The following is a 19,885-nucleotide window of genomic DNA, read 5'->3' on the forward strand; positions in this document are numbered from 1 at the left end:
GCTGTGCTCTTCCCTGGGATTCTGTGAGCTTTTTCCACCCAAACTGGGTCAGCCTCGTGCCTAATTTTAAAATCTCTGGGATCCAACACTTTATAAAAATCAATGAGAACTTTCCCATTATATAATCCCAGCAGTCACATATGGTATTCTCTTGCCTGATTCTGCTTAAGCTTGATTTTGTATCTTGAAATGATGATTATTAGTTTTAAAGAGCTGCGAGCTTCTCTTGAAAAATTATGGGGAAATTTCTTCATGTGTGGAGTCTTTTCTCTATCTCTTTTTGCAGACCCTTCCCTTTTCAGGCAGAAAGACTACAGTTAAAATGAGAATGTTTCCTGATTGAACTTAGGAAATTGCCTTTTAAACTAAAGGTTGAGAAAGTACATTTTCTTATATTTGCTCTGATTGTGTTTGTGATCTCTTTTACTCTCTGAAAATGTAATTACAAGAAATATTGAGGGAGATTACAAATATCTCTACAAGTACTGTTTCTCTAGACATTTTGGTATCAGAGTTACTCCTGCAGCTAGCCTGCAAGGTCTGGGAAGAACTCAAGCAGCATTAAATAATATAGGGGACCATAACTATCAGATCAAAGAATAAACCAAAATAATTTCAGTGTTTATGTAATATACCTCATTTTTTTTCAATCTCTGCTTAGACAGACTCTTCTTTGCTATAATGCCAACAAAATACATGGCAACTGTTTGACTGCTTTCATGCTGCACCAGTGTCCATCACACCCACCTGTTGCTGTGCTCTGGCTTTGCTGGTAATATCCAGCTGTTTCTAGACTTAGACTGGGTATTGGAATAAGAATTTTTTTGATCTTTTATGCAGCACCTAGCAGTGTCATCCTGATGCATGGCAGGAACTAGAAGATGCTCCTGCAAAGCAAATTAACAGTGTCTTTGGGATTTGGAAATGACATGAAGAATTATTCAAGATTCTGCTCCAGAAAGTAAATCACTAAGTCAAATTGTTAATGATAGCTGTGACAGCAGTGCATGGTTTGGAATTTTATTGGGAAGAATTTGACAAATGCTTTAGATAATGAACAAAGCAATAAAAAATCAATGTCTATTCCCAGATAATTTGTGAAAAGGAAAAGGAGTTTATTTATCAAATATATTGTTTCTGCAAATAGTTCACCTCATGATTTCAGAGGGGAAATAGGTAGGAAGAGAAAATGAGCTTAACAAAACAAACATTGGTTTATATGTCAATATTCTTGTAAATGACAATGACAAAAGGGAAATACAGCTAATATGATATGGGAACAAAATAACTTCTAAACTGAAATTTTTTTTGTGGTTCTTCTAAACCTCACCAGCTCCATAACAATGACAAATCCAAGAACCACTTCATGTACTCTGATACTGGCCATGGGGCCGCAGGAGAGCCCTGGCTATGCTGCTCCAGTAGTGCTTCCCAGCTCTCCCACTCTTTCAATCACTCTTTGGTGCCATATATTTCCTTTTACTCTGTTTGTCTGCAGCAAATGACTGTTTGGGAAACAAACAGGCACGTTTCTGTATTCCAGGGGAACAGCAGGCTGGCTCACAGCAGATTTCCTTATGACTTTTTAAGGACAACATTAATATCATTTATAGTCAACCTAATCATTCCCTTTGACAGAAACAACTACAGAAGAGGGAAACTTCTTCTGAAAGATTGACTCTGCCTTGCTTGTGACTTTTCCCTTAATTAGGAAGCCAGAGGTATATGTCTGACACCTATCTTGGATGGAGCTGGGCAGGTTTAAAAACCCCAGGGCATCTATCAATTCAACACCCAGCTACCCCCAGCCCTAGCCAAGGTGCAGGTATGTCTGTGTGACCTTCTGCCACATCCCTTTGGCACTGAGCTTCATGGCAGCTCCCCTCCCCACCTTCCAAGGTTTTCACTTCAGTCTGATGAATTCCTGTGATGGTTTTGGATGGGGTAGAGTTAATTTTCTTCACAGTAGCTGGTAAGGGGCTATGGCTTGGATTTGTGCTGTAACAGGTTGATAGTTCAAGGGTGTTTTAGCCATTGCTGAGCAATGCTTACACAAAATTAAGGTTTTTTCTGCTCCTCATGTCACCCCACCAGTGAGGAGGCTGAGTGTGCAGAAGGAGCTGGGAGGGGACACAGCCAGGACAGCTGGCCCCAGCTGACCAGAAGGGTATTCCAGCCCATATGGGATCACGCTGAGCAGTAAGAGCCAGGGGATGAGGCAGGAAGGGGGGGAAGTTCAGGGTGATGGTGTTTGTCTTCCCAAGTCACTGTTAGGTGTGATGGATCCCAGTTTTCTTGGGGATGGCTGAACACCTGCCTGCCCCTAGGAAGTGGTGAATGAATTCCTTGTTTTGCTTTGCTTGTGTGTGCCTTTTGCTTTACCTACTGAACTGCTTTTATCACAACTGATGAGTTTTCTCACTTTTACTCTCCCAATTGTCTTTCCCCACCCCACAGGGAGGAATGAGCGAGCAAACCCCCAGCTGGGGTTTGCAGGCAGAGGGGAACAGCTGGGCTGCGTGGGGCTCAGTTGCCAGCTGGGGTTTGCAGGCAGAGGGGAACAGCTGCTCCAGAGAGGTACAATAACTTACTCTGTTTCCAACTGGAGTCATCATGATTTTTTATGGCTTATTTTTAGTCTGATCAGATGTGGGAGAGGAAAGGGTAACACCATAGCAGAGATCATGACGAAAAGCAAAGCCAGGGGAGTACAGAAAGCACAGCTGAGCTCAGTCCCCCACTTGCCTGCAAAAACACAAGTTTATGACCTGGGAAAGCACAGCAGTCAAGTGTGCGTGTGCGCATGTGGGTGGTTTGTGGGGTCCTGCCAGTGCCCATTTGCTCTCCCCTCAGTGCAGATGCTCCTCCTCACTTCTGTGGGAAAAAGAACAGCGTGAAGTTTGAGGTTTGCACTTTCAGGTCCCGTGGCCTCCCCCAAAGGAGGGCTGCTGGTGTTGCTTTCAGGGGGATGACAGCCCCCAAGCAAAGCTTGGCTCTGCACCCGGAGAAATCCCACCACACAACCCACTGCTGAAGAGCAGTGTGGGGCAAATGTCTTCTGCTAGTGGAATGGCACGTGGAAAGCGGAGCCCTCCAGGTGCTCCTGGGTCCTGGAGACCTGGCAGGTGAAAGGAGGCCATGGTCAGGGCTGGCAGCTGCTCACTGTGTTGTCCTCACACCCTGGGCTTCAGCAGTGCTTGCTGCTTCCCTGGGCATCTCAGCAGCAATCCAAGAGCTGGCCTCTTGAGAGAACACCCCTTAGTTCTCTGTGTTTTATTCCCAAAACAGAATCTTATTAGATTCTAGTGGGGGAAACACTGTTTCTGGAAAAAGTATTTTCTCTGCCAAGTACCAGGACCCTAATTAAGAATGTGACTGCAACTGGAGAATAAGCTGAGTATAATGAAACCCTCAGAAGGTCTCTTCTTTCCCATTTAAGCCCTAAAACCAGGCAACATGTATCTGGGAGTTTGATCTTCTTCCTTTCCATAGCATTATCTACCATTAGTAATAATAATCTTTTAGCGATATGTTTTCCTTTCATGAGAACCCTACCACACAGAAAGACAGGTAAGCATTGTCTGTCTCCTTGAGACACCCTGTTTGCAAGGAGGGAAAATGACATCTAAAGAAGACAGGTGACACTGAGCTCTCCAGCCTCAGCTCTACATTTGCTCACACCTCAGAAAATAATATTTCCTGGGATCTTAGAGAGCAGGGAGAGGGAGGGAGCAGTTTCACAGCTTAGTAAGAAATGACCACAATATTCAACTCATTTTGGGGTGTCAGATGGATTTCTGCCACTACGCCCGTGCAAAGATATTCTAAATCAGGGAGTTGAGCAGCAGTGCTCGGGAGCAGACAACAGGCACTGAATGCTGCTGTAATCAATGAAGGTTTATGCAATGAGTGGCTTTTAGTAGTATTTAAATCTCAGATGTCTGTGGAAAACATCAACTCGAAGAACTTTCTGTCCTCAGTAATTTAGATTGTGTTCGTTGAAACTGAACACAGAGCATCGAGTATTCTCAAGTTCATTTAAAGCCCATGCTAAGTTATGGCCTCAAATTCACATTTAAAGCACCAGGGAAAAGGAAACTTGACTTCCAAATAGTGATTGTAAGCTCTAGTTTTAAAGGTAGTAATGAAATACCCATGGAGGGGAGCTGTGCATTATTGGTTTCAGACGTACTCCTTGGCTTGGAGAAAAACAAAAGCAAAAGTTGGGAAAGCCATTACAGGAGGGATTGGTTCCAGTTTGTCAAGGTTACACAAGTCTCACCAGGACTGCTTTCGTTCTCCAGCAGGCTAAGTGCTTATCTTAAACATGAGGGAGGCTCTTCATGTGCAGCAGCCACTCAGACAACAGCAAAGATCCAGTAAGGGTCTTAAAACACAAAAAACCAAAACCCAAAGAAACACAGTCCTAAGTCTACACAGAAATAAGACTTTTTTCTTTTATCTGACTTGATTTGTGGAAATAATGTTTGTAATACTATAATTTTTCCTTCAGAGAAGAATGAAGCAGCCTACAGGAAAGATGGAGAGAAGCTGTTTACAAGGGCCTGGAGTGACAGGACAAGGGGGGAAGGCTTCACGATGAGAGAGAGTAGGTTTAGATTAGGTGTTAGGAAGAAATTGTTTACTGTGAGGGTGGTGAGCCACAGGAGCAGGTTGCCCAGAGAAGCTGTGGATGCCCCATCCCTGGAAGTGTTCAAGGCCAGGATGAACAGTGCTTGGAGCACCCTAGTCTAGTGGAAGGTGTCCCTGCCCCATGGGAGGGGGGGTTGGAACAAGATGGTCTCTAAGGTCCCTTCCAACTCAGGCCATCCTATGATTCTATGAATTTCCTTCTACAGACTCCAGCTCGCCATCTGTGTTTTCCTTTCCCTTGCACAGTCTGAATTTACTTTTCCTGAGGATTGATGAGCACAAAGACCAAATAGCACAGTGCAGGGGGATCTGGCAAGCCTCATCCTCCTGCTGGGTGAAGTACAACATCTCACTGTACCTGATGGCAAACTCCATGTTTTGATAGATTTAGGTGTTAAGTGCCAGTTTAAATGGTGGCACAGAGTTTCAAGCATCTACAACCTACTGGAAATCACTGAGTGCCCAAGTCTCTTTGTGCTAAATCTCAGGCTCCTAGTCAGAGAAGTCTGGCCTTTCCATACAATTCTAAAACTTGTAATTCTTTGGGCATTTTTAAAATTGGGTTTTTTTAATGTTTGTTATGCCAACAGCCGATGTGGAAGCCCAGCCTGCAGCTGTTTGTACCTGCAGCAGTACCTTCAGCTGAGCTTCACAGCCTTCTGGAAGGTCCACAGTGTCTGGTGCTGCGTAGGATGGTTTGATACAGTCTGTCAGTCAGTTTGGATGTCTTTCTGCTCTGTGTCTGAATGCCTGGACCACTCCTTAGGCTGATGCCCTGGGTATGAGTGGCCCACAGCACCCACACTTCATGGCTCCCTGCAGCACATCCTGGTATTGGCTCTTCAAAGGGATTTTGCAGTTAAACTGCTGTAGATCCCTTGGGACTGATGTTAGCTCCCTGCAGCATGAGCTGGCCCTTCCCAGCGCCCCACCTCCTCCATATCCCTGTGTTTCAGCTTTCCACTTTGGTTACGCTGGGGTTTGAATGCACAGGTAAAGCTGACAGAAGATACGAAACCCAAACATTCCTTACAGTGGCAGGCACAGAAACAAAACGCACCTCTTTGCAAGAAGGCTTTTGCCATCTTGCTTCAACCTGCCATTAAACTGGACCTCCTCTTGCTAGAGGATGCCTCCCTGCCCCTAGGGCTGTAAACCTTGAGGGATCAAAAATCATGAGCTAGATTCCCTCAAGAGGATCAAAGTGAAAAGGCTGCAGTCTTAGATTATTCAAAAAAACCAGCAAAGTGTGCCTTGGTTTTCTTCAGCTGATCTCACCTTGTTTTGCATTGTTTGTGGATCAACTTTATTTAAACCCCAACATTTAACCCCTCCAGAAATTAACACCTCACCTTGCCTGCTCAAGTAGGGAATCTGCACATGCTGAAGACAAGGGAAATCCATACCATGCAGCAGTTTGGACTTTCTTCTCTGCCACAGCCTCATCTCTCCCCTATACTTGCTCGTGTATAAGTGTTTTTGTATATGAAGATGGAGGTATATTCTTTATGCACCAACTGAGAAATTATTTTTCAATACATATTTATGTGAACCACAAACATATTTAAATGTAAAGTTGTCATTACAGTGTCAGCCATCTCTCTAACTGCTGGAAAACCCCTAACCTAAGTAGTGCTTTTTATAACTCAACACATTAATTATATTTAGCATCCTTAATTATCTCTTTTCCATAGTCGACTCTAATAAATTCCAAACATTTAAAAATAATTTTCAATAATGCTGCTTTCTTTGCATATTTTCAATCAACTGCACAAATATCTAAATTAGCTGGTGATTATACGACATTTGGTTTACTTTAAAAACTGGTAATTAATTGCCCAATGCAACATTTTCTTTTTTAGTCTCCATTGTCCCTCTCCCTCACAGCCCTGGGACTGGGATGGGGTCCCAGCTTTCCTTTGCCCACTGTCTCCCCATTCTGGCTGCCTGGGATCTACAAGTGAAAATAGAAATAATGAGCAGCAATATGTTTAAGACTCAGACATACACATATATACAAGCCTTTTTCACTTATACACACTGTCAACAGTCATTCTAATTGACAAATTGACCAAAAGGTTGTCTTTTTAATTGAGAATTTTCACTAAAAATGTCTTTGAATTTTTTGCATATTCTGTTGTAATATTGTCTTTAAATAAACTGTAATTTACCATAGTTTCTTCTTTTTTTAAAAATTAAAAATGAATATATTAGTTTGGTTTATGTTTGTTTTGCTATTTTTCTTTTAAGATTGACCCTCTCAGATGTATTTTAACTTGAAAACCTCAGCAGATCTATATATGTTTTATTAACAGTTCTTGTGATGCTCAAAATTTTTCAGTGAAATAAAATTCCACCCAGTAGAAAACTATTGGGAAGAAGAATAGCATCCCACTTACATTAAAAGAATAAGTAATTTTATATATGTGACCATTTTTTTAGGTAATAAGCTGTTTTTTGTTGTGGATTTTTTGGTGGGAGGGAGACAGAGGATTGAAGGAGTCAGAAGAATAAGAGGACTAGGAATGTGCAGGGGGAACTTTTCAAAGAAAAGGGGAGAGAACATCAGAAGGAAATGATAATACTCAGCTGATTTTCATTGATAACTTAATTTCTCCTTCTGCTTTAGTGGTGCACATAGCACAGCACAGCTGCATAAAGCATCCACAAAATAAAGACTCCCCATGGAGAAAACAGGTGATGCTACTGAGAGTCCTCAGAGAAATAAAACAATGGCATGAAGAAGGGAAAAAATCTGTGTAATTTCTTTCTAAAAGTAAGAATGAACAACTCATTTTGGACAGTTTCACATTTGTTAGAGAGAACATCTCTTCCTGAATAACCACTGGGGCTTTTTTCTAGAGGACTTTCTGCAGCAATTTACCCAGTCAGGTTCCACCTTACTACCTAGATATCCTTTTTGTGCTTGCTTAATGTATGGATTTAGTAGCATTTCCTGATGGGACAGGGATGAGGAATTACAAGTTGAGTGTGAGCTCTGATACATCCTGTTGTGTGCTGGGCAGATGGGACCCTTATCGCCCGTTCACCTTTGTAAAACACTTTGACAACCTGGGATGAAAAAGCAGTGCTTTTATTTGGAGATTGCTCTATGCTGGCTCTGTGGCAGAAAAAAAAAAAAAAGGTGATAATAAAACAGGGACTGAGTTTGCCCTTGGGGTAGTCAAAAGAAGATGAACATTTGAAGATAGTTGAAGAAATATTTTCTGGCAGATCATCTCATGTGAAAGAAGGGAAGTGGAAGCAAAGAGGAAATATGCCTAACAGGAACAGAATAGAGATTCGTGTCTTGGGACTTTCTTTTCTGTGCCAGGACTTCTGTGATGCAGGTCTCTCCCTTCTTACCATCCTTTAAATTGCTCTGTACTGGGGATTGCTTACTGTTATTGAAGACTCTCACAAGGGTATGCCTGAGCAAACTCTCTCAAAAACTGACAGGCCAGAAAGCCTCTCTGGGTCCTGTGAGTGGTGAACTTGGAGCAATGCTGAAGAGAGCCAAGAGGCAGAGAACAGTGGAAATTGAGCCACACATGGAGGCAGATGAGGGGAAAACAAAGCCTCTCAAATATTGTCTCAGCATCTGTCTCCTGTGGCAGCAAAGAGGCAAGTAACAGATAGGAAAAATCATGACATACTGGAAAATTCAGTATAGATACTTTTGTGGAAGAGGATTAGGCAAGCTGGTGATCAGAAAGAGAACACCAATTCTGACATAACTGTGCACAGTCATATTTCTACTGAAAGGACTTGAAAGTAAAAGTAAAGGACAGAGCATCTACTCTTGAAAAAAAAGCTATTTAATCTCTGTAAGCAGAAAGAAAATACAGTGTCAAGAAATCCTTAAGCTTGTTCATTACTATGAGAAAAACAATAGCCCCATTTTACAGAGATGTAAGCTATTTGCCAATGGAATTGAGTTTCTTGCTGTCATCACACAGTAGATCTAACTCATACCGGCATGGATCACATCAGGTCATTCACCTGTCAATTTGTGTGTCAGCTACTATGAAAATACTTTGATTACAAAGAAGGACTGTAGAATTTACTCAGCAGAAGATGATTGCCACTACTCATGACATCCTTCTCTAGCCAGTCCATGGCAACATTAATATGTCCAGGCAAGGTGTTCCCAGAGCTGGCATGTGAAATCTTTATTCACAGTCTGCAAAAGAGATTCAAAAAACTCAGATTGTATCCCAGAGTTACCTTGTTTTGTATCCCCCCTCATGAAGGAACCTGTGGGTACACCATCTGTGCTTTTCATATTGTGTGGCTACTGATGTCTGCACAAAGTGGGCAATGGTGGGAATATTATTTTCTGGGTCTTTCACTGTTTTCCTTGTGTTTTGAACTCATTCTACACTGTGTTAATGGCAAGATACAAGGCAGCAGAGACCTAGACCAGCTGACTACCTGTTCATGTAAGTGCATCTCCACATGCTGCTTTTTCTGCCTCTGATTCCTATAAAGTGTTTTTTCCCTGAGAGATTATATTTTAAGTTGTGTTATAAAGCCAGTGCACATTTCCCCAGTACCCATGTTATTTGCACTGGATTGCAGCTACAGAGAAAACTCAAAAGGTAGATGTGCAACTAAACAATTCAGACGAGACACAGACCACCACAAAATATATTATTAAGTAAAATGATGTTTGATTTGTAGCTGTGAGACCAACCCCTTTTGACATTCAAGGGAGCACAGCTATGGGCTGTCTTGAAAGCCTCCACACATCGATAGTTTTTCTGTTGCTAGGAGGAAGGGTTTTGAAGTGGGAGGAGAAGCAGAGACCCTCTAGTCAACAGAAGGATCCTCATGTAAGGGTCAAGAGGGAGCAGAACTCAGAGAGAGAAGAATATTCAGCTGACCATACTGTACTATTCTCTATTCACTTTAATACCTACACTTAATGATGTGCTTTAAAGCTAAACTTCAGGAAAGTCAGGAGTTTTTTTCTCATGGTGACATCCCATGTAGGCGGAATCTCTCGAGTTCTCCCTTTAAAATAGAAATATGAATAAAGACTTGCCTTGGAGAAATTTCCTCTGGATTTGAGCTTGTTGGTGTGTTGTTTACTCAAATGATTTATGGACTGGAGATTAGTGAAGTCATAGCAACACAGAAATTGCCAAGTGAAAATAAAAACAGCCCTGTGTATCCTTATTGAACATAATCAAGGAAGCAGCTGACAAACAGGGCCTTTTTTTCCTGTTACGCAGAGACTTAGTATGAGACAAAGCTGATTTTCGCCTTTCAAAACTCTTTGAGCAGTGTCCGGCATTCTAATAACTGTCATGATAAATTTGACTTCACTAAATAAAGGGGTAATTTTTATCTTGCCATACCTTATATATAACCCCCACAGACTTATTTCCTTCTGGAGAAATTACCACGTCCTTCTAGGAGGCAAGGGCTGGGAAAAGACTCATTCGCAGAACTGCAAGACTTGCTGTTAAGTCACACATGATGAGATTTTTCTTTCAGTAAATCTAGTGTAGAGCCAGAGGTCTGAGCTGAGCTCATTCCCTGGCACCTCTGAAGACCACAGAGAGGACTTGTGCACCTCTGAGCAGGGGCAGCATCAGCATCTTTTGATATGTTCATGAGTGGCCTTGTGAGAGAGCAGCAAGGCTTTGGGATCACTTAGACTATGGTGGGATTATTTATTCGCTTGTATACAAAGAGAGACTCCCTTTACTTAAATCCTGTTCAGACAAGGTAGGTAAGTAGAGAGGAATGAAGAGTGTCTATGGGCCTGGAAACCAGAGGAAGAATAGATAATGGCACCTATGAAAGCTGCCAAACTCTAGCCTAGTGCAAGATCAGGGGAGACATATGTCAGGACCAGTGAGAAGAGCAATTTGTTGAAGTGGCAATTTAGGGGCAGAAAGATCAGTCCTAAGAACTAAATTGAAAATGTACATCAATATCTTGCTGGTCCTTCTATATGTAGCTGAGTAAAAGCACATCACCTGAAAAGGGGAGAGGAAGGACATTACTTTCGACAGGTTCACGGTCTACAAAGATTTCTTCAAGACAGACAAATGCAGTGGTACTTTGGGGGGACTGTCAGAGCTTCAAAGTCAAGAATCCAGTTGAAAGTTGCCTGTAGGCTGTCAAAGACAAAACAACAGTCCTTGTGGGGATGCACATAGCAGATCACCAAGAAGATGGCAATCTGGCAGATGTGCTGGTAGGAAGCAGAGGCGAGTGCCCAGACCAAGCTGTATTCAGATGGGTCGCCTTGCATGTCTTAAAATCACCATTGTAGAAAGCAATCAGAAGAGCTTTCCCCTGCTTTGTAAGCCTCCATATGAGCTAACAGGTCCTCTGATGTGAGGCTCTTGTGGCAGTGGATTATCCCCGCTCTGATCCTTCAGAGCTGCCTGGCAGACAGTTGTCTCCTCCATTAAACGCAGCACTCCTGACCCCATTAGGCCGTGTGCAGCAGAAGCTGATGTGGATAAGCGCTGTCCCAGACAGGTTACTGGGTGTTCACTTCCCACCACCCAGCATTTCCCTGTCTCACACTGTGGTTGTTTTGGTCTCACTGCCTCGCCGTAGGTGGAGCTCTGCCAGGACGGCTCAGAGAAGTGACACTGCCTTTACCCAGTTCTTACTGTAACAAGAAAGAATAACATCTTCTTTACTCAGCGCTGATGCAGTGGAATACTGCCAAACCCCTGGAAAGCCTCCAAATCAGCACATTTCTCCTTCCCATTAAAAAACTAATGCAGTACTACCAAAACAGAAAGCACTGGCGACAAAAACATATTTTTCCCACAATCTGAGATCCCAATTTACATGTAAAATAAACATTGAATACAGATCTAATTCACTTTTTACATCTTCTGACGGTGTATAATAGGAAAAACACCTCTTTTAAAGTAAACTAGAAAAAAAGGCAGACTTTCATGCTCTGAATTAAGATCTCAGCTCACAATTTTGGCTTTCTCGGCACACAGCACTAGTTTAGTTCCTAATTTCCTCTCAAGTGACTTAATGGTACTATATTGCTTAATTATAGCAGTTGCAAACTCCATCCTCTAAGAAGTATCACTGGGACCCAAACATCTGCAAGATTTTGAAGGAAGAAGATACCACATAAAATACCCATTTTTGTATTATTTTGTGGTTTTTAGTCCATCACAGATAGCATAGCTACTAAGCAGATGGAACAAGGCATCATTTAAATAAGAATTAATGGTAAGGAAATACAGAACATTAAGTTACAGAAACTCTCTCTTCTCTGAAGACTCAGGCTACAGAAGATATGCATAGAACATATGCATATGTTATATGCATATAACATAAGGTTTTAAACAGTAAAATACAGCTGGACCAGAGATCCTAAAGGTGGCCTATGTCTACCAGATCATCCTAGCCCACTCCTCCTCTGGACAGTAAGCATTGTTCTCAGCTGCTTATTTACTGCTGTTTTGCCACGTCTTCTTTTATATGTCCCAAGCAGAATTCCCCTCAACACAAAACTGGTTTTGATGAGAACAAATCAGAGATCACTATGAGGAAATAGCATTTGCCTGATCAGAGTCTCCACGATGTTTGAAACCTTAAAGCCTGATGAGTAGGAAGAAATTTCAAAATGCTTTAATGTAGTTGTTACAGCTGTTGCTATAGAAACAATTTCCTGGGCACCCATACACCCTGTGCCTCTGTCTCTCTTTGTCCCTGGCCACCCAGGGAAAGCGGGCCTGTCACGATGTTTGAAACCTTAAAGCCTGATGAGTAGGAAGAAATTTCAAAATGCTTTAATGTAGTTGTTACAGCTGTTGCTATAGAAACAATTTCCTGGGCACCCATACACCCTGTGCCTCTGTCTCACTTGGTCCCTGGCCACCCAGGGAAAGAGGGCCTGTGGGGCTGGGAACAGAGAATGTGGGGGAACTCATCAGAGGTACTACAAGACCCTATTGTTTCATATTGCCTTCTCTGGAAAAGGTGTTTAAAAACAGACAACTGGGGAGGGCCGGTCAATTACCAATGGAAGAGAGGAAAAGAAACATCAAGATCCAGAGAACTAAATTAATCCTGAATCAGCTCCAGTGAACAAAGGAGATGCAAAGGAATTCGTGTTTTGCTGTCTGAAGAGCTTGGTCTGTGTGACCCATCTGCCCAGATGTTTCCTAAAGGCATCAGTTTTTTCGAACTTCATTTTGAAAAATGTTAACACTGATCTTAAGAGTTTTGTCTGCACTTCCTGAAAGTGATAAATAGCAGCTAAAGAAGTCTTCAATTTTCTTGAGTTTGTTCTGACTTTTGGAATAGTTGGATGACAAATTCATGGAAGAACAAGAGAAAGGATGTTGGTGATGGCGAAAAAACTTAGCCCAAGGCATTTCCAGAACTTTGTCTCTCCTTGCTGTGTGTTTCATCAAATTATTAAAATGTTAAAGCTGAGCAGGTAGTGCTTCCTTTTCCCATCATCTTCCGCAAGCACAGTGTTTAAGTGGCCTATTTTGAAGCTTTTTTTGTCTAAGCTGTGGGTATGCAATTGCAGCAAGGTCAATGAGAGGTCAGGCAATGCCAGTCAGCCAGGAGGTCAGGCGACTTCTTTTCTGTTCCCTGGAAAGAAAATACTTACCTCTCAGCAATCACATTTCTTGTGGGAAGGAAGAGGAATCTGAGTGGGGAATTAGAATTTATGCATGCAGCTCCTATTAATTGTTAGGTTGGGTTGTGGGTATTAAAATTTTCCAAGACTGTTTAAAAAGTGCACATTGCCGTCAATACGGCAGCAGCACGATTCTCCCCTTTCAAAATGCAAAAATGTCACAAATAAACAAAAATCCCCCAAAATAGCTGATGACATCTAACCCCAGTTGGTCTTCTGCTTTGCCAAAATTGTCAGCTAGACATAAGGAGCCTGTTGCTGCTGGTGCCTCTGTGTTGGTGTTTTTGCCTCCCCTCTTCTCTCCAAAGACTTTCCCTGGAACAGCAAACTGTTAGCATAAGACATATTGAATAACTGTCTTCTGAAAAACAGTTTCAATTCTCTTTCACTCCTTAAGAAAACTCACTATAGTGAGGAACTTACATGCTGCCCATTGCATTTTTTAATGAAGACACTTAAATGTTCTCAGCATTCTTCAGAACTGGGCTTCTCCTGGAAGGAATTTAAGATTAATCTGCCTTCACAAGAAAATATTCTTACATATCATTGATGAACTCTTTAATAGAAGTTTGCTACCTTCTTTTTGCATGTGTCCCTCAGGCATCGTGGCTGTTTTTCCTGGCGGCTTTGAAAGGACAAGGGGAAAGCTTTGGTTTATAGACTTCCGGTTGAATATTGAGAACCACCAGAAGAGCTAAGAAAGATTTTAGGCTGAATCTACTTTATTCACTAAACTATGCTATTTCTGTTTGATCTCAAAGCTGAGATTGAATGAATGAAGCAAGCTGAACATGTCTGAACTTTTTAAAGACCTGTAAGTCAAATGTCTACCAACTTCCAGCAGAGTTCTTTCAAGAATCTTGGAAGTGAGCATGGCATCCTCTCTTTCTTAGATTGCGTGCTTTTTCTGGAGATTGTTCAAAATCATAGTAATTACTTATTATTGTCACTTTTAATCCTATTAAAGTGAGAGGAAGAGTGTGTTACTTGCCTCTAGGCTTTTTGCAAAAGTAGTCTGGCATTTTTATGTGGTCTCTCTCGAAAGTCAAGCAAGTGGCATCCTGCAATGTGCCTTAGTATAAAAAGGGTTGTATAAAGCATGAAATATTAAATGTGAATTTCTAGGTTTTCACACTTTCATTCCACTTGATACATAAGGACAAGAATAAATGTCTTCCTCATTTTTTTCTAGAGATCACCTTGGTGGGCTAAAGGAGAACACTTCAAAACAATCAGATTTATCAACCTTTAATTTAGACACTGAATAACAGAGATCCTTTCCCCTAGACAATTTCGGATATGGTAAAGAGATTCTATAAAAAAAAAGTAATAGCTTTAAATCCTCTAAGTAGAAGTATGCTACCCTCATTTTTTCAGGTTTAGTTTCTGTCAAGTTTCTGACAGAAATACCAGCTCTGCAGTCAGCTGCACACAATCCTGAAAAATCAAGACAGACACGGTTTACCCTTTAGAACAAAAATTTAAGAACCTTTAGCACAACCCACCTTACTAATGGTTTATAGGGATAATAGATTTCACATCATAAAAATAAATGGATTTAACCCCCTCCCTCCATCGTTTCATGTTTTCAGGTCAGTTTTTACTCTATTTCTAGCTCCCACAATAAATACATATTGAGTGCTCAGTGCACACATTTAGCATTTTTTCCCTTCTCCCATTCAGTCTCTTGCCACTGACTTTTCTTGGTTTCCAGGTTGCATTAAGGCTTTTGGCTTCATGGCTGTAGGGAGAAATCTCAGCGCAGACATGGAGCTTAGCAAGGGAGGGCTGTGAATAGAGTCAGCCAGCAATACTGACAGCAAGGCAGAGGTGGGCAGCAGGGGACAGAAGAAGCAATTGACTACTGGCAAAGCCAAGGATTAAAAACATATCATTGGGAAACAAAACCAGCAGAATATGAGATTCTCTGAAATGCTCTCTGACGTAAAATCAGAGCCCCAGTAAAGACTGAAATAAAAAAGTTCTGACTTGCTCTATGTAAAATTCCCTCTTTACCTTTCAGATGCAGATCAGGTACGGGGTGTTTCCTCTCCTTCTGTTCTTTAAAAGCCAAATTAAATCCATGGTTGTTTTATAGAGAAAATTGTAAGCTAGGGGGGTTTATAAAAAGATCCATAGAATGAAAGTTTTAGTCTTTCGACAGGGAGCTACCAGGAGTGCTGCATGGGCTCAGCTATTGCAACCTTTCTCCTGCAAAAATTTTTACTGACCTCAGCTCCAATTTTATGCTCATTACTCAGGCAAACGGCTCATTGTTTTCACTGGCAGCTATGCCCAAGTATGAAATTCAAGAGGAAGCTTTGAAACTGCAAAGGCATTGTAGAAATTCATAACTACTAGATTGATTTAAAGCAAAAGGTGGAGCAGTGATATTGCAAGGTGTCTGAGAGCTCAGGACAGCAAAGACGTCCATGGTCAGACACCTGTCCAAATGTCCCCAGGGCTGACCTGGATGTCCTGCCTAAAATGCCAGAAGATGCCTGTGACATTAACAGCTATGTGTTAAATGACTTTGCAACATGAATACAGACTGTGCACGAGTAAAATCTGCACTAAATGAGTGCCGTGGTGTTCCTGAATGTAAAACAGTGCATTGGGGCATAAGTGATTTGCATCTGAGAAGATGCGTCTGGCATAGAAAAGAATATAGTAAAGGATTGTTCAGCAGCTCCACTCGAGTTCAAGAACCCATCAGAGAGGAAAGGGCTGGGGCCAGAGTGTTCTCTGAAGCTGTAACCCCTGGATGAACAATCTTCCCAGCACTCACTGATTTTGCAAGTTTTTAAGGAGCAGCTGTTAGCAGAGATACATCTCGCTTCCTTAGCTGGCACTTGTCTTAGCCCTTCTGAAGGGAAAAAGGAGCTGCAGAGAGCAAGCTGGAGCTGTAGTGAGGCCAGAAGAGACCACTGAGCATCCTCTGGATGCCACAGGCTGCAGGGAAAGGGCTGTGCCAGGGGGAAGGTTCAAGTGAAGAATGGGGAACTGGAAAAGCTTTTAAGAGAGCACTGAAGCAGGAAAGGGAAGCAGCAACGCAGAATAGGCACCACTATTTTCATGGCTTTTTGGTTTTTATTTCGAATCAAAAATTCCGTCACTGATCAGGCTCGTTGTCTGCCCAGGGACCACCTCAGTTCATCCACACACTGAACTAGGGGTCATGGAAAACAAGGACATGACTGGTAGAAGGGCATAAGCTGGTCCTGAAGCTCAGTTAGGTTAATTTGTGGGGTGGGACTCAGTGCCTCGTGGCTGTCCAAAAAGTAGGAACAGCAGAAGTAAAACCAGGACTGGAGCTTGTGGTTGTACATCTTCTCCAGCAATGCCACTGTTAGGTGGCAGGATCAGGCTCCTTTTCATCTGTTTTTAGCTCTTTGCATTTGGCAGCACAGATTCCCTCTCCTGGCTGAGGCTCCCAAGAACTTCAGGGTGGTGCAGGGGAGTACTGGTGGGAAATTGGGGTGACAGAAAACCCAGTGCTTTTGAGAAAATTGTCCAGTTTTAGCAGGGAAATGTGATAAAACAGTTGTTTTTTGCAGGAATGTGTCAAGGCTGTAGCATGGCATTTTCCCATGGGGGGAGAGCAGTTCCATAGTTCTGAATAGTTGTACCCAGGAGCAAGGAGCAATACCTGCCTCAAGTATCCTGGCCTATCTCTTCAACTGAAACAGCTTCTTCCTTTATCTCCAGCAGCTTTCTAAAAGCTGCATTTCACCTACAGATGTTGCTTTAAAAACTATTTTGTACAAAAACCTTTAGAAGAGGAGGATCCTTTCCTCTGCACACAGATCAAAGAATCATAGAATAGTTTGGGAAGGGACCTTTAAAGACCATCTAGTTCAATTTCCCTGCAATGAGCACGACGTCTTCAACTAGATCAGGGTGCTCAAAGCCCCATGCAACCTGACTTGGAATGTTTCCAGGGATAGAGCATCCACCACCTCTCTGTGCAACCCGTTCCAGTGTTTTACCATCCTCATTGTAAAAATCTTCCTCCTCATATCTAATCTAAGTTGATCCTCATTTAGTTCCAAACCATTACCCCTCGTTCTACCACAACAGGCCTTGCTAAATACAGACCAGATGGCTTCTCTTGGGTTCACGTGTTCACCTGCAGTGTGTTGGGTGAGGCACCTGCCTTCTCCGCTGTCCAGTGCCAGCTGCACATCCTTTGGGGTAATGCAGAGAAGGGTGTGAGTGGGCTGAGGGATCCAGCCAGCTAGCACCAACCAGTGGGGCAGGATTGGGAATGGGGCACAGGGTAATGCACCTCCTCCATGAGCTGGGTGAGGGGAGACCATTACCACTTCTGTGTGCAGAAGGTGGGAAAAAAAGCAGATGTATACAGAGACACCAGCTGCAGGGAGGTACTCCACTTCTGCAGTTGTTGTGGATATCCTACTTTTCCCATTTTTTCCATTGATTTTAGAAAAAAATCAAAAGATAGGAGTTAAAGGAAAAATATTGTAAATAAATATTGTGTCTTTTGTTGAGTGAACTCAGACTTGCTTTTATTCCTCTATTCTGAGCTTACCATCAAGCCTAACAAGACTACAAGTGCTGCCCACTGCAGTAGCAGATTAAGTGATTTGGGGTTTATCACTGCAAAAACCTATCAGTTACCAGGCCACATTGCCCTTGGTGGGACAGTGATTTCCTATTTCATCATAAGGCAATTGGTTTTTTTACTGGTGACTGCTGCTATTTAGTCCCTAATAATCTGTTTATGGGCTGCTGGACAACTGGGAAGAATGTAGAAACTAGCAAAATGTGTAAATGTTTGAGATGACCAACAACACTGTCTTTACAAAACTCCTACTTAAAAGTTTGCAGTGTTTGTTTGTTCTTTCTGTCCTTCCTAGACATCAATTTTCTCCCACAAGCTCTTGATTTTATTTTCTGTAAGCTTTGATGTACTTTTGTGAGCACCTACCACTGCTTCTTAGACCTTAGCTTCTTAACTAAAGCCATTTATTGATATAGTACATCTCTCAGTGAAGTAGTACATCAATAAATTAAAGATTAGTTCAGTGTGTCAGCTCTCCCAGAGCATCCTGGGAAGCATTTGCCACTCCAGAAGACTGTGGAGGCCACACAACATCCTCACACAGGCAAGATAATAACTCTGGGAGATTTAAGCTTTCGCTCCACGACATCTCCTCCTGCTAAATATTTTTGAAAGTCACCTTTTAAACTAACCAATGGATTCTGCTTGCTACTGAACAAACAGGTGGCATTAAGTTTGTATACTATATAGAGAGGTGTCCAAACCAATTTTCAGCTGTCTCTTACCACATTTTGTTTTTCCTGCTCTCTGATCTGATTTTATGCAGGCTACTCGTAGCGATAAACAGTTTTGTCCTGTATTTATATGCATCATGTTCCCTGTGTGACTCAAGCTCCTACTGCACTCCTGACAAATGTGCCTGCAAAGTTTCATTGCACCTAATTGTTTGCAAAGACATGGACTGAGGTGCATTGCTGCTGAAGAGGATGTCATCAGGCTTATATTAACCATTTATGTGAGATACTTAAATGTTCTTTGTTGCTATTTTTGCACTGGCACTCCTGCTTTCCTTGGCGTTTATTTCAGGATTTTGCACTATTTACTTGTTAAATTTTATGCCTTGACCTTGCAGTCAATTTATAAGATTATACTTCAGACAAGATTTCAAAATGGGAGGCCAAAAAGTAGAGATCAGAGCTAATATTTGCATTCCTAGACAGATGCTTTAGGTACAAATGTTCTGATAGCAGAGCAATTCCCATTAATTTGATTTTGGAGGTGCAGGGCAGTTTTAATTTCTGCAGATGAAAAAATCTCACATTTTGGTGCCCCACCGAAGCCTTGGCTTCAGTCCTTCCAGCATGAAAATGTCACCTCGTTGTTTGAACACATACCCACTTTTTTGTGCATCCCTTGATGAAAATGGACATGGGATGGCAAACTAGAAGTGTTTTGGGCACACAAAAACCTTGGTTAGAAGAAAAATGGTGCCCATTGGTTCTCCCTGGTATTTTGAACCAGTTGCTTGAGGAACATGACTTTTTCTCTGTTTTCTGCCTGCTGGAGAGACAATACAGATTTCTTCTGAGGCAGCACTAGGATAGTGGCAAGTATTATGAGAGACCAGGGCTTAGCTGTGTTAGGTATTATTATAAGAGGGTGTTTGTGGTTTGGGGGAGGTTTTCACAAGTTGTTCCCTTCTACTATGAATTACTGGTGGTGAGCTAGTAAGCAGTCACCAAAGTCTCTTGTCTGGGTACAGGAAACATTTGAAACAGAGGAATGAATGACTTGCAGTAGATAGGCCTTGTTAATGAACATTTTGCTGTGCACAGACACCCACGTTAACATATGAATGTGGCCATTTGTATGAAGAGTAGTCCTTCTCCAAACCTTCACAGGAAACAAAATCCTGTTTGTGCAAGGGTTCGTGCATAATGAAAATAAACAGGGACATGAAGAGGGCACTTAGACACCATGGTGATGGTATAGGATAATGGTACATACACGGCCAGGTAGCTTTACACAGCAAATTGGAAATGAATGAATGAATGATT

The 19,885-nt window shown here is 42.1% G+C and overlaps 1 long non-coding RNA gene across 1 annotated transcript; it reads left to right on the top strand.

The window, feature by feature from the left end:
* Positions 1-2,513: 2,513 nt before the first annotated feature.
* LOC108447659 lies at positions 2,514-6,381 on the top strand. The gene is made up of 2 exons (XR_001863326.1): positions 2,514-2,577; positions 5,244-6,381. It is a non-coding gene; the product is annotated as an uncharacterized LOC108447659 (long non-coding RNA).
* Positions 6,382-19,885: the final 13,504 nt, after the last annotated feature.

Source organism: Corvus brachyrhynchos, unplaced genomic scaffold (assembly GCF_000691975.1).
Source record: "Corvus brachyrhynchos isolate BGI_N302 unplaced genomic scaffold, ASM69197v1 scaffold106, whole genome shotgun sequence".
NCBI classification, from domain to species: domain Eukaryota; kingdom Metazoa; phylum Chordata; class Aves; order Passeriformes; family Corvidae; genus Corvus; species Corvus brachyrhynchos.